At 40.0% G+C, this 13135-nt stretch overlaps 1 protein-coding gene across 1 annotated transcript in view; it reads left to right on the forward strand.

Annotated features, from left to right (window-relative positions):
• The window catches only part of LOC135320516 (uncharacterized), a 140293-nt gene that overhangs the window by 62180 nt on the left and 64978 nt on the right, over positions 1–13135 (forward strand). The gene's annotated exons all lie outside the window — the stretch shown is intronic.

Raw genomic sequence — 13135 nt, forward strand, 5'->3', positions numbered from 1 at the left:
GGGTGTGGTTTTAAGAAGACAGAATCTTTAGAAAATGTACTTGCAGGTTGCTAGTGCAAAATCCCCAAATCAATAGTCCAGCTCAACATCTAAAATCTATCTAATCTACCTTGGATTTGTATGGATAAGTGAAGCAGTTTGCTAAGAACTCAAGACCAGGGTTAGAATACAGGCTGGTGTAGCTCAGCAGGTCCTCCTGAGCCAGCCTTGTGCCAGAGGGTGGGGCTGAGGGGGAGAGGGCTGGGCCTTGGGGAAAGGGGAGGGCCAAGAACGAGGGGGGTCCTGCCGTTCCTGAGCTCAAAGTTTCATGGCAAACACCTTCACCAGGTGAAAAACTTGGAGTTTCTTCTAAGAACAGTAGGTTTGGAAAGAGTCATAAAAGCACGGGAGTGACAATATCCCTTTTGTGTCTAGTATTGGAGAGCGGCTGTGGGGCCACATGTGAGCCTCGTGAGTCCAGGAGTGCAGTGTTGGTGGCTTCCACCTGAGCGGTGGGACAGTCAGTGGGACAGCCACTGGGAAAAAACGAACAGACTTTAGGCATGTTTAGATGGTAAAAAGGAAAGGATGAATGATGTCTGTGAAGGTAGGTTGGAGTTAGGCCCAGGTTTCTGGGTGGATTAATGAGGTAAGTGATGGTCCTGCTGTGCTCTGAGGAGGGAAAGCTGCAGAGGGAGCTCTGGGGGAAAACTGATGAGTTCAGCTGTGGGTAAAGTGAAAGGCTGTTCGATGTGTGGTCTGGGAGCTCAGGTGAGAGCCAGTAACGAGTAGCGGGAGGGGAGAGAGACTGTCAAATCATTTTGTGAGCATACAAATAATTATGATTAATGATACACTTACGTCTCTACATTCTGGATTTAAAACCCATTAACATTTTGCTATATTGACTGCAGAGTTTCCTAATTTTTTTTAACAGAAATAAAAAAAATAGAAACAAAACAGTAGAGTTAATGAACATCATAGAGTTGATGTGTGTCCTTGTATGTATTTTGATACCTCATCTGTTTATAACCATAATCTATAAAAAGTTAACTAGTTTAGCATAAGAGTTAAACAGAGGGACGTGACACACAGTGCTGGGGCTTGAAGATGATCTTCTCAGGCAAATTATGTCGCCAGTCTGTGCCTTAGTTCCATCTTCTGTGACTGCCCCCGGACCCCTCATCACAGCTGATTTCCTAGACTAGATGTTGGGAGGGAGGCTGCTGAAGGGAGTAAAAAGTGGCAACTGCTAGGGACACTGAAGAGAGACACAAAAAGTGATTAAAGCCGATAAACTCAGTACAAACTAATACTCTCAAATGGGAAAGAATCCCGCAGTGTTTTGAGCCACTTAGCGTATGGGAAACAAAACCACGTGGACCCAAATCTCTTGAGCATGTGAATATTGTGGGTGGGAGGGTGTCATCAGAAAAGGGTTGAGAAAAGGCCTTTTGGTTTCCCTTGACGTGTCCAGTAAGGATGGGGAGCAGAAGAGAAAACCCCCTGCTTCACAGTGGAAGCTGCTGTTTTGTGCAAAACTGACCAAAGTTTGGAGACCAGTCATCAGCGGTGCTGGCAAATGAAGAGACTTCGGGATTGGGTGGGGTACTTGCTGCGACTTCCAGGTGACCTGCTGGCTGGGGGCTGTATGGTGGGCAGTAGGTTTGCAGGGTGACCCGGGCATAAACCCTGGCTCTGAGGCTGCTGGTCTGACTAGCAAACCTGGGCACCCGCAGTCCTAATGGGGCAGCTCGGGTTGTGGCCTGGGACACTTGCTGTGCTGAGGGCGAAAAGAGGGCTTCCCTGTGGGGGTGTCCCTGCGGAGAGTGGGAACGTGTTCCTGCAGGGGAGGAAGAGCCTCTGAGCAGGGTGCTGGATGCACAGGCCTGTACTCCCTGGGAGATGGTGGCAGCTGCTGATGATTTGGTTTCAGCATTCTTTGTTTACTGACATGGTTGCCGTATTTTCATTCACATTGTAGTATTTTCATTCACAGTGCTCCCCCTTGGTCCTAAATTCGACCAATATTTTGAGAGACATTTCATGACCAATTTTGTCCCAGGGTGCTATGAAGGCTCATTCCTAGTTCAGGTTGAAGAAACTTCTGACCTGCCATTCAAGGTGTTAGGTGTTTTTATCAGGCCCTGTTTATACTAAAAGTTCTCTGGATGGCCTGTCTTACTAGTCTGTTATGATCCAGGAAATGTTTACCCTTCATTGCTCATTCCCATACCTAGAATCACACTGTTATAATTATTTTATGCAGGGTTATAAATTTTATGTATTTCTTCAATATGATTTGCCATCATCAATCTTGTTGTAGGCCTAGCTACACTTTGGGAAATGTAAGAGAAAACAATCTTATAAAATAGACAGGATATAAGTAATAGAGCTAGTAACGTTAATAAAGTCACGATTAAGAATTTAATAGTCAAGGAGTTATATTTTTGGGTTAAAATTTTTCTTGTGTTTCTGACTGAGTTTGAGTGATCTTACGAGAAAGTTCGTATTTATGGTCAGGCTTCGAGCAGGTATTAATTGGCCAGGTGAGGTCTCCCACCTTGTAAGATCAACAGTGGCCTAAACAGAACTATAATTTCCTTTTTAGAATAACGTTTCTGAGGGCTATCTAGTTAGAGCCTTGGAGTAGGGAAACCCACCAAGGTAACACAGAAGTACTAGACAAAGGTAATTTACCATAAACTTAACAATTGGAGTAGTTCATAATCAAAGGTAGGAGAAATTATCAAAGTAATTGGTATACAGGCCTGATTTGGTGTCTTGGGTCAGCTGTCTACCTGATATGTCGTCGTCTTCTCATCCTGGCCTGGTAGCTTCTTCTCCATTTGGGCCTTGTTTTAAGGTGAGCAGTGCTCTATAGGCCAGTGCACTGCAGGGGCTCTTTCTGATTGGAAATGAATCTGAAAGTCAGTTTCCTTCAGCTTTGCTGTGTATGGTCTAGTTAAGAGTACCTGATAGAGTCCTTCCATTCATGTTGGAGACAGTTTTTAAAGTCATGCCTGTTCCAGTATGTATAATCCCCTGGCCGCATGTCATGGGGCATTGGATCTTTACCCAAGGATATATTACTAAGCTTCAGAAAGAAACATACAGTGTCCTTTTAATAATTCAATTAAACTTTGCAGCAATGTAACATGACAGCAAGGAATGATCTGGGAAGTGTCTTACTAAATATAGACCTCAATTAACAAAACGAGAATTTAATATCCACTAAAATATAATCTTTTTCTCTCTAAAGTTCCCTCATTTTTATCAAATATAGTCAAATCAAGGTGAATTTGTTTACAAGTTAAGTCTGATTATTTGATCATATAGGCTCTTTTAAATTGGCTGTGTTGGAACTTTTAATAAGGACTTTTAAGCTAGAATGTTAATAAGGTTTGCTAAGGCCAGGAAAGCCCCGTCAAGGGCTTGTCATAGATTTCTGCCTAACAGATTTAGGTAAATTCTTTTCTTTTTGAAGTCCTTAAAATACTTTGAGGTTCCTATACCTGTTAGGAGACGATCTTCCTAATTTATCTCATAGAGCCACTGGGGAACTTAAAGACTTTAGTCTCTTGAGGGATCAGATAGAGAGAAAAGATAACTGTTCTAAGTCTGCTTACATAGGTATAATTTATCAAATTGACGTGAATCATAACTAGTTTAAGGAGAAGAGTTTCTTTATGTCTGGTAAACAGGTTAAAAGCCACTAGTATTTCAGACAAAATCAAAAATTGTAACCATATTCATCAGTTTATTTGGTCCCACGTAACTAATTCTTTTAATCAGAGTTTTCATTAGACCTTTAAAATTTCTTACCCAGTTTATTTCAGTGCTATAGTTTGAAATTTATTAGAAATCAGTAAATCTCCTTGAAGAGAGAGTATCTTGCAAAATCATCAGAAGAAAACAATTACCTGCCTATAAATGACAACAGAATTAACAGCATGGTTAAACAACATTACACTGTAATCTATAAAGAAACCTGGTCACAATAACCAGAATTATGACTGGTAACATTTCAGATATACCAGAATGTTAGGGAGTCCATATAATTTCTAGAATATCTATATTAATAATATTTTCTCATACAATACAACCTAGGAAGATTTATTATTCATTTGACAATACTTCCCATGTTAGTTAACATGCCAAATGAAACTTACTACTTTAAAATCTCTCTTTGAGATGTTTCAGGGACCCTTTGTAGCATCCCATAGTTAACTGGAGACTAAAAGAATTTTAATGAGGAATTGATATTTGGGGAGCTTGTTAAAAGTTTTCAAAACACTTGATCAGATAAACGTATAGATCACTGTAAAGTAGTACTTACTCATTAACAAGAAAATATTTCAAAGGTAAAGACACAACAGATCACTTAATTCGCATAAGAAGCTTTACAATTTGTTACTGAAGGTGGATTAATATTTTAAGAAAAATTTGTCCCCTTAACAGAGAGAAAACCAAATGTAGTCTTGTACCAGCTTACTTCTAAGATTCATTTACTTTGCACAAATTGATTCTAAACTTAGCCAATTCTGACCACGTACAAAACTCTTTCCTCAGGGTTCCTCTTCCACAAGCCTTCCCCAGCTTTCTATACTCGTATTAGTGTGTCCCTTATTTTTTCTTCCATTCAGAAGTAACCAGATTCAGGACAAAGTCACTATTTTTCATTAACAAAATATAATTCCATTCCTTATATCTTCCTTTACACATTTATCTTACCTTCCTAGGTTACTGAGATCTTTCCCTTAATAATAGAGACTATTTCAGAGTGGCACCAAGCATTTATTAATATTTCTAAACACCTTTAGTTTCTCTGTAAGAGGAAGTCATATGTTAAGTAATTCATATTTCAATCTTATTTTATCTGAAAATAGTATAGCTATTAAATAAAATCCTATCATTTAACTTAATTTAGCACAACTCTAGAATTTAGATACCAAACATTTAGAGATTATCTTAAGCATACATTTTAAATATATATTTTAAAAAATTTACCCAAAACTCTCATCTCATTTGCATTTAATTTACTTCAATTTTTATCACACCACATTACTATTATTTTTTTTGACAAATCTGTAACATATATAACAGGATCTTATTTGACTTTCATTAAACCTAGGTACAGTAAAAGTATTATACTTAATATTGATGACTTTAAAGATGTCTATATTAATTAGAACATACTTAAACTAAACAATACCAAGTGTTATCTTAATATTGAATATTTTCCAGTTCACGTGAACCTGAAGGTCAACTTAGTCAGTTTTTATTTTAAAAATACTTAATTTGTAAGCTATTACTTTTTACGTCAATTAAGCAGAGCTCTTTGACTTTTTTTTTTTTTTTTAGCTGTAGAAATATCTCACATCTATAATGTGTACTCAGGCTTATAAACAGACCAAAGTTAGAGATCTCATAGCTTCACTTTAAAACTTACTTATAAGATAGGTATAATAATAGTTGGAGTAAGCTTAATTTGCTTGCTCAAATCACTAAGGCTTACTATTTATGAAAAAGACATTTAAGATTTCTTGACAAAGTCTGACGGACCCATCAGAGTTCTGAGCTCTAAAATGCCAAAAATTTCTTTGGCCTTAAGTTTTCTCTCATTGAGCTAATTAGGCTCAGTCGTAGGTCACTGTTTGCTGTATATACATTTCTGATCTGCAAGAAAATGACAGACACTTCCAGTTCCCCAGAGAACTGCTCTGTCACGCAGGCCCAATTGTATCTCCTTATTTGGCTTTTTTGTATCAGTGAGAAGAGCTGTAAACCAAGAATTCCATGTTTTAAAACTTTAAGGTTCAATTTATCTTGTCTTCCAAAGCTTGCATAAGGCATTTAGTAAGGTCTCTTTTCCTTGAGTTATAAGTTAAACCCAGGGTAAACCTCTTATTATATTTTTCTATTAGCCACTGAATATTAGTTTTTAGTTTTACATTATATTGGACGGCTCATGTAACTCTATTGGTTTCCTTTATTTTGTTCAATTAATATTTTCTGAGGGACAGAAATGTGCCCAGCTTTGTAATACCAAGAAGAGGAAGCGTTTTTCCATTGAAACATATCTATCCCACAACATAATTAAGCAAAAAGTTTATATAAAGCCCATTTAAACATACCAAATTTACAAACTTTTATCTCAATTTTATTAACTCTTATACCTTTAATTTTAATATTTATTAGGTTTAATCAATAATTTTTATTTCTAGAAGGAATGCCAGAAGCCTTTTTCTTCTTTTCTTTTCTTTCTTTTTTTTTTTTTTTTCACTGTATCTAATTTTATAGAAAAGTCTCTGGGATCCCCAAGTTTGAGCCTAAGAACTTAGGCCCTTCTCAACTTTTAATTTGATTAATTGGTCTGTTGCCCCAGTCATTGATCAAATATCACAGTCTAAATATATTATATGTATCTATCCCTATAAATACATACATTTTAAACTGGGGTAAATAAAACGGACTTGTTTGAACTTTAATTTTGGGGGGCAGTAGGTGATCTCTTTGGCCACTTTTTTTTTTTAACTTTACGTAGTGTAGTATTAAAACCTTGTCTCTAAATCCAAAAATGTCCATTTTATTTATCTCATTCAAAATAACCATCAAAAAAATTTACCCATTTTGGATAAGCCCCTTATCTTTCTTTTTTTTCCGTTAAGAAAAAAGTCTTTCGACATTTTTACATTCTTTTTTCCAGTTACTCAACCTAATTAACATTAATTATTCTTAGATTTTATTAACATCTCTAAAACCATTAATGGGAAAGGAAAAACATAAATGTAGCTTTTTAAACCAGTTTTTGTAAAATAAGTTCTTAGATTAACCATTAGATATATTTTCTACCTTTAAACTTGATTTTAATAGGTACCAATAAAACGGCTGTTTATAATGAGAGCTCTTTCAACTCTCACCAATTTAAAAGGTTTTCCAAATTAAGGGATCCATCATATAGCCATCAATTTATATATATATAATGATTTTAAACGAATAAGATGAAGAGGCTTTTCCAAATGAGAGTAGGGGTGCTGCCTAAATAAAATTCAAAAGTTTACTCTTCAAAAGGTAAAGCAATTCATGGTCCAGACTGATGCAACAAAGGTTAAGATGGCAAAATGCCTGAAAATTGGTACAAAGGATTGTTGAGAATCCCAATTTATTTGTGTGGCCACCATATGTACACAATACTTGTACCTTTTGCATGGCAGAGTCCAAATTTTCCATTAAAAACAAAAAGGAAACACATATATACATACATACACACACATAAAACATCCAGCGAAAGATAAAACGTTTATATTTCAAGGACACAGGAAGAGAAATCGAAGTTCCCCCTAAAAGGGTTTTGGTTTTTATAAGTCCAGAATTCCAAAAAATGTTTTTATCAGGCCTGCTTAGTTACTTTAAGAGTGAGATTTTTTTTTTAATTCCCAATTAAATTTGTAAGTTTTGTATGTATATAATCCTGGCTGGGGTATTAGTTGGAGGCTGGCAATCTGTCATTTCTTTATCTTTTTTTCCTTTTCTTTCTTCCTTTCTTTCTTTCTTTTTTTTTTTTTTTGAAAGTTCTATTCCCCATTCTAACGTAGGGTTGTCAGAATAAAATTGCTAGTAGGCTTTCCCGCAGGGACAACTCTATGGCATGAAGTCTTTGCCTATATCACTCCTGCAAGTTTCTCAGTCATCCGAGAAAACTGTTACCAGCCAGGAAGGGGGTCCCATTTTTGGAGTTGAAAGGTTCCTCATAAGAGTTTTACTTTTATTCTGAAAAATTCAATGGAGGTAACCAAATTGAGGAAAACATTAGACCAGCCCCTTACCTAACCACTCAGTCCTGACCCCAGTGTCTTTCAACATGGACCCACTCTGGATGTCTCCACTGGGAATTTTCCTGGTATCTTTCAACCAGCCCCACCTTGGAAGTCTCCTAAAGATGGGTGTTTCCCGTTATCTTTCAACCAGGCCCCACCCAGTATGTCTCCACTGGGTGGGTTATTCCCCCCCAGTATCTTTCAACTGGAGGGCCAGGTACCTGGATACACCGCCAAATAAAACTCAGGATTATCAGCCAATATGGGAGATCCGAGAACCAAGATAGACTCACCCAAATTCATCTGGACTCCCCGAGGATGTGGATGGGCACAAAGGGCCACTGCTGATACCAAGGTCCGGATACTCGGAGAGTTCAGGTGGAGAAAGTCTGCTCTGGGTCCCTTCATGGTGTCCAAAACTGTTGACTGAAATACATGTGCAGCCTAAAAGTTAAGAGTTATGTTTATTTGGCGGGAGGACTCGAGCCGGGATGACAGCCTCTCAGATCTCTCTGAGGGACTGCTCCGAAGAGGTTGGGGAGGAGCTAGGATATATAGGAGCTTTACAACAAAGACCAGGTTGTTGGAACAATAAAACATTGTTATCTAAAAAAAGCCAGGTATGTCAAGTTAAAGAGTTTAGTGATTTTCTATGTATCATTTGGGCTCACTGGATTCATTCTTTAGACAAGCACCTAGCTATCTAGGGCAAGTATCCTGTCTTGTATTATTCTCATTCTGTTCAGAGGGCACTGTTGTGAGTGGCTGTAGAGGCTGGACTTCAGGCCTGTCCTCGCTGGGGGATGGCGGCAGCCGCTGATGACTTGGTTTCAGCATTATTTGTTTCCTGACATGGTTGCAGTATTTTCATTCACATTGTAGTATTTTCATTCACAGACTGATTGTGGATAATCTGGATACGTGGAAAGGAACCGAGATAGAATTACTGCAGGTACCTTCTACTTTAATATTCCGTGTGCAAACATAAACACGGATGAAGCATACATTTGAATTTGGTGGTGTAGGGAAGGGTTTCTGCACATTACAGGAGAAGGCAAGGCAGAATTCCTCTACTTTGTTGGCAGGGATGTGGGTCCACCTGTCTTTTCTGTAGCGGTTTCTGAGAGCAGTTTATGGTAACTAACAAACATTGACAAACGGTGGCACACATTGCATTTAAGAGCTGGCCTGTGCAAACTTGTGTATTGGACAGGTGGATTGGAGAGAGATGTAGCCCAGGCCTGGGCTCAGATACAGGTTTAAATCGTCATTTCCTCACCAAAGGGCCTTGGACTAGAGTGTAACCTCCCTTAATCTGTTGGTGAATCTGTGAAATGTGCATTATAATATTCGTTTCTTCCTGGGTTTGTTGTAAGTTGTAAACAGTATTATAACACTCTTGAAACACTTAACAAACAGGCACTTAGCAGTGTTCACTGTGTCTGTGCGCCCCGCTTAGTGTGTGTCACAGCCGTAAAGGTAGCATGTGCCTGTTGAGGATGCACTGGTAGCCCCTTGAATAGGTTGTGAATTTGGTGATTTCCTTTAATCCTTGAAACTCTATATGCCATGGGCAGTTATTTTCATGGACAGATGAGGAATCTCAGGGTAAAGAAGACTGTGTAATTTGCCCAAAGTCAGACCATAATTTTGGGTGCTGGGGCCTCGGTCCAGCATAGGCCCCTGGGCCTTCTGCCCTCTCTGTTCAGCCCCAGAGCCAGACGTGGGGTCGCCTGTCTCCCAGCCCAGAATATCCAGTAGGCAGCAACACAAACCTGGACCTGTGCTGCTTAAGCAAAACTCCGGAGGGGAGGCAGGTACTAAGGGGATAAATGTAAAAACAGAAGACTGCAAATTGTGATCAGCTCTGAGAAGGAAAGGAACACGCCTCGCCACGCAGAGCTGGGAGCTTTCCCTTCGGGGCTGCTCTGGGGGCGTTCATCTCAGCTAAACAAACTCCGGTCCTGCACCAACGCGGGAAGGCAGGGCGCGTGTGACCAGGTTGACTTGGCCTCGTTGATCATACTCATTCCCCATTCAGCGGCAGCTCTTACGGGCACTTACCTAGTAAACAGATTTCAGCCATAATCATCACGCACTTTGCTTGGTAGTTTTATTGGCCTCACATTTGAGATGAGGTAATTGAAGCTGGGGAGTTTGTTGCATGCCCGTGATTACCTTGGAAATAACCCCACTGGTCTTTCAGCCTAGACTGGTGTGGCTGTTATATCCCAGCCCTTTGAATGGCATCGTGTAGCTTCTACCAAGTGGCACAAATGACTGACATTGATTTTTCTTAATTCGTAGGAAATGGTATGTGACAATAAGAGAAAAAGGTAGTCAGAAATTGTTTGGAAAACTAGAACAAAATCCAATTCTTCCCCAGCTGGGAAGCGTACCCAGTGTCACTCACCCCACTCACTGCCTGGCATCTCCTCCCTGCCGACTCCGTGTTCAGAAGCCACTCTGAGCCTTTGAAGAACATTTTGCCTCATGACACTGTTGACTAGGACCTGCGGCCTCTCTGTCCCTGGTTAACTCTCTCTTCAAAGCCATTTAAATTTTATGCAGGCTCCTCAGCTCAGATGTAAGAATAGCCTCTTTAAACTTCTTGATGCAGCTCCTTAGTGAAGATCTTTTGAAGGAAAACTAGCCAAAACCTGGGAGGTATGCACACAGTGACTGCAAACTCAGCACTTTGTGAAGTTCAGAATCAGAGGGGTGGGAGACACAGGAAAGGCTTTTTAAGGTAGAAAGGGGAAAGTGAAAGGACGCAGGCTGTGTGAGACTGAAGCATCTCGGTCCCAGCTAGCAAGGCAGCGGCGTTCAGGATGGTATGTGAGGAGTACAGAGTTCTCACAAAGAAAGAAGTGGTGGGATGGGAGGGAGGACAGATAGATTCTTTACTAGGGAAGGAAAAAGTGCGCTGAAAACTTTCTGGTTGAATAAGAGGACTGTGACATGATGTGCTTGTATTTTGGAGAGAAGGGTTTTGTGGGGACAGGCCTAGGAGAACGCTGTCTGGCTAGGGGGTCAGCACAACAGGGAACCACAGAGAACAGGGCCGACCTCAGGGACCCTGCTGGGGGAGGGCCTGCCCGCCATTTTGAGCCCTGGGGGCTGCTTCTGTCCCTTAGCTGGGGCCTCAGAACTCCCTTCATATCCCAGTCCTGTTGATACAAGAAAACAGATGTGGGGCATGAGAAGGGCTGTGTCCCAGGCTTTGGTTGAGCCCCTGGAATGTGCCCCACCAGCCGTGGGTCCTTGGCTTCCTGCAGGAAAGATTTCAAGAGCAAGCCACTGTTGAGTAATGGTAGATTTATTCACAGAGACACATTGAAAGGCAAGAGAAAGGCCACGAGTTGTGGGGTTCGGGTGCTCAGATTAAAAGTAGGTACACACTTCACAGACAGAGTGTGGGCCTTCTCGGAAGAGGGAGAGAGAGTGGTGACCGCGAGGTGACGCTGTGTTGCTCGTTTTCTTGGGCTTGGTTGTTTCATATGCTAATAAGTAGACTGAGCAGCCTAAGGGCAAGGGGCTGGGATTCCCAGGGAGTTGGCCATTTCCCACCCTGTGACCTTTTGTGGCTAGCCTTGGGATGGCCATGGTGCCTTGGGGCATGTAAATTCACCATGTTACTATTACAATGGGTGTATAATGAAGCTCAAGCTCTGCTAGAAGTTATATCTCTTCATCTTGAGCCTCAAGGCCTATTGGGCATTGAATCCTTCACCATTTTGATGTTAATTGTTGTGGCCTTCCTTGAATGGCTGTGCTCTGCCCCCTTCCATTCTGTCTCACTGTGATGACACAGAGAGAGCAAAGGCCGGGCCCTACCCATGCTCCTGTATTTAACAGGGGGAGGGGTGGTGTGGGCTGAGGATGACTCTGAGTGGTGAGAAGGATGTTTCAGATTTTCCCACGTGGGACATGGGGACCTGCCAGCAGCCACTGCAGATTTATCTAACGGGCATTATCGCTTGTGTCACTCATCTTTTCTATTTTTCTTTTATTTTTTTCAATTATTTAATCTAAATTTAATATCAGGATTTTTTAGGAAACAAATTTCTCTTTTTCTTTTCTTTGGGGCTCTTTAGGGGGTAGGTAATTAGGTGTATTTATCTGTTCTTGGAGGCCCTGGCACTTGAACCCAGGACCCCGTGCACGCTAAGCACACGCTCTACCACTGAGCTCTACCACCCGTCCCATCATCTTTTACTTTTTGCTTTAGCTGCCAAGAATCTTACAGCTGAATTTCTAGTCGGCCTTTAACACTTACCCTAAATTCATGGCATTCAGTTTTATGAATTTACCTTCCCCTGGTTTCATTTAAGTATTCAATCTCCATTTTGTCTTCACTCTCACTTTTGTCTTTTTGTTGTTATGGTTGTTAAGCCGTGTTTAAAAAAATTGTTTAATTTCTCTTTTAGCAGGAGGCTGAAAGTAAATAAATATGTAAACAAACTTATCACACTTAAATATTTTATACTTTCTAAGCTGTTTAGTAGTTACTTAAAAACCGAATTGAATACTAAAGTGATAAAATTTTTAAATTATTTTTTAATTTTTTATAAAGGTATAGCTGATTTACAATATGATATAAGTTTCAGGTGTACAATAGTTGCACAATTTTTATTTTTATGTTCCATTTATAGTTATTGTAAAACATTGGCTATATTCCCTGTGTTGTAAGATCCATCCCTGTAGCTTGTTTATGTTAGATGGAGCAGTTTGTATAAGAAAGCTGGGTAACGCAGAGTCTGGGGAGTGGCTCTGTCTAACCCATGTTCATGGTCAACCTTCCTGTCAGAGCCCAGGCCCTCACTCCTCTCTGCAGGGCAGCGAGTGGAGGCAGCCCTCATCAGCGCTGGCACCACCCTCTGAGTGGCAGTGACAACACTGACTCTCTGTGGACATGCAAATTGTTGTTCCAGGATCTTTACATGCATTTCTGCATTTAATAATTAAAGCCCTCCTGTGAGGAATCATTTTATGTTTTTAATGAATAATACATTTTATTTTGATTTTGATAGACTTCAAACCTCCAGAAAATGTACTGGAATAGTACAATAAACGCTTAGAGACAGTTCACCTAAAAGGGCACTATTTGCCCTTTTGTGTGTGGCTTATTTTAGTATAAACTTTCAAGGTCCATCCATGTTGTAGCCTCAATCAGTAATTTATTCTTTTGATTTGATAGTATCTTTTTTCTTTTTCTCGTTTTTGTCTATTTAAAAATATTTTCATTGAATTCTAGTCAGTTTATAATGTTGCATCAGTTTCTTGTGTACAGCACAACACTTCATTTATATAGAAACATACCTGTATTCATTTTC

Source organism: Camelus dromedarius, unplaced genomic scaffold (genome assembly GCF_036321535.1).
Source record: "Camelus dromedarius isolate mCamDro1 unplaced genomic scaffold, mCamDro1.pat HAP1_SCAFFOLD_176, whole genome shotgun sequence".
Taxonomy (NCBI): Eukaryota; Metazoa; Chordata; class Mammalia; order Artiodactyla; family Camelidae; genus Camelus; species Camelus dromedarius.